Source organism: Petromyzon marinus, unplaced genomic scaffold (genome assembly GCF_048934315.1).
Source record: "Petromyzon marinus isolate PM22_M1 ecotype Great Lakes invasive population unplaced genomic scaffold, UKy_Petmar_22M1.pri1.0 PM_G_Scaffold_6, whole genome shotgun sequence".
Classification (NCBI taxonomy): domain Eukaryota; kingdom Metazoa; phylum Chordata; class Hyperoartia; order Petromyzontiformes; family Petromyzontidae; genus Petromyzon; species Petromyzon marinus.
This window is the reverse complement of record NW_027423013.1, coordinates 4570001-4572500: the sequence shown is the minus strand read 5'-3', so window position 1 is coordinate 4572500 and position 2500 is coordinate 4570001.

Here is a 2500-nt window from a genome sequence, read left to right as displayed (position 1 = left end):
TCAATGATCGCTGTATAGAATTGCACCATCATTGTCTTTGGCAGGTTGCATTTCTTCAGCTGCCGTCGAAAGTACATCCTCTGTTGAGCTCTCTTGGCGAGGGAGCTGATGTTCAGTTCCCACTTGAGGTCCCGGCAGAGAATAGTGCCCAGGAAGCGGAAGGACTCCACAATTTTGACTGCGGAGTCTAACAGGGTGATGGCGGTGAGTGGGGCTGTATTCTTCCTGAAGTCCACAACCATCTCAACTGTCCTTAGAGCATTTAGCTCTAAGTTGTTCTGGCTACACCAGGTCACCAGGTTGTCAGCTTCCCACCTATAGTCAGACTCATCCCCACCAGAGATCAGCCCAATGAGGGTGGTGTCGTCCGACAAACTTCAAGAGTTTGACGGACAGATGATTGGAGGCGCAGCTGTTGGTATACAGGGAGAAGAGCAGTGGGCAAAGGACGCAGCCCTGAGGAGTTCCCGTGCTGATGGACCTGGAGTCAGAGACTTCTGTTCCCGGCTTAACGCACTGCTTCCTGTCAGAGAGGAAGTCTGTGATCCACCTGCAGGTGGAGTAGGGCACGTTCAGCTGGAAGAGCTTGTCCTGAAGCAGGGCAGGGATGATGGTGTTGAAGGCAGAGCTGAAGTCCACAAACAGGATCCTGGCGTAGGATGCTGGGGCGTCCACATGCTGTAGGGTGAAGTGGAGGGCCATGTTAACTGCGTCGTCCACAGACCTGTTGGCTCTGTAGGCAAACTGAAGGGGGTCCAGGAGAGGGTCTGTGATGGCTTTGAGGTGTGCCAGGAGCAGGCGCTCAAAAGACTTCATTACCACAGATGTAAGGGCGACCGGTCTGTAATCATTTAGTCCTGTTGGCCTTAGCTTTTTGGGCACAGCGATGATGGTGGAGGACTTGAGACAGGCTGGTACATGGCATGTCTCCAGGGAGGTGTTAAAGATGTTGGTGAACACCGGAGACAGCTGGTCAGCGCAGTGCCTGAGGGTGGCTGGAGAGACAGAGTCCGGCCCGGCTGCTTTGCGTGGATTCTGCCTCTTGAAAAGCCCATTAACTTCTCCCTCCTGAAAGGAGAGAGTCGTTTCTGTAGTATGGGTGGGGGATGGGGCCTCTTGGGTGGGAAGGGGTGGTTCAGGACAGTCCAATTGTCTTTCAAATCTACGGTAGAACTCGTTCAGGTCGTTGGCTAGGCGGGAGTCGTTAGTGGTGTGGGGCGCTCTGGGTTTGTAGTTGGTGATGTGCCTGAGCCCTTTGGCAGACAGAAGCAGCGTCGTTAGTAGAGAACTGGTGTTTTAGTGTCTCTGAGTACAGTCGTTTAGCCTCTCTCACCGCTTTGCTAAACCTGTTCTTCGACTCCTTGAATCTGTCTCTATCCCCACTCCTAAACGCTTCCTCCTTCTCCAACCTCAACCTTTTGAGCTTTGCTGAGAACCAGGGCTTGTTGTTGTTAAAGTTCACCCTGGTACGTGTTGGGATACAGCAGTCCTCACAGAAGCTGATGTACACAGCCTCTGTGAGTTCATCCAGACTATTGGTAGCAGTCGTGAACATATCCCAGTCAGTACAGTCTAAGCACGCCCGCAAATCTTCCACAGCCTCACTGGTCCACTGTTTAGATGTCCTCACAGCAGGTTTACAGAGTTTTAGTTGCTGCCTGTATGCACGAATCAGGTGGACCAAGGGAGTTCTGTGCGAGCCGAACAGCCCCGTGACCCACAAGAGAAACATCCCCGCCAAATTCGAGCGTTTGACGGGGTCTATCCGTGAAAAAATATTCACGTTTTTGAGTGCACATGCATTTCTGCTGCAAATGCCTCTGGAAGTTTCATGCCGTTCGTATGCCAATTGTGGCAAAACGAAAATGACCCGTTTTCCCATTCCGAGGGATTTCTGTGCGACCCTAACAGCCCCGTGAGCCACAAGAGACACATCCCCGCCAATTTCTAGCGTTTCACGGGGTCTATCCGTGAAAAATATAGACGTTTTTGAGTGCACATGCATTTCTGCTGCAGATGCCTCTGGAAGTTTCATGCCGTTCGTACGCAATGTGGCAACACGAAAATGACCCCTTTTCCCATTCCGAGGGATTTCTGTGCGACCCTAACTAACAGCGCCCGTGAGCCACAAGAGAGACATCCCCGCCAATTTATAGCGTTTCACGGGGTCTATCCGTGAAAAATATAGACGTTTTTGAGTGCACATGCATTCCTGCTGCAAATGCCTCTGGAAGTTTCATGCCGTTCCTATGCAATGTGGCCACACAAAAATGACCCGTTTTCCCATTCCGAGGCATTTCTGTGCGACCCTAACAGCCCCGTGAGCCACAAGAGAGACATCCCCGCCAACTTCTAGCGTTTGACGGGGTCTATGCGTGAAAAATATTAAAATTTTTGAGTGCACGTGCCTTTCTGCTGCAAATGCCTCTGGAAGTTTCATGGCGTTCCTATGCAATGTGGCAACACGAAAATGACCCCTTTTCCCATTCCGAGGGAGTTC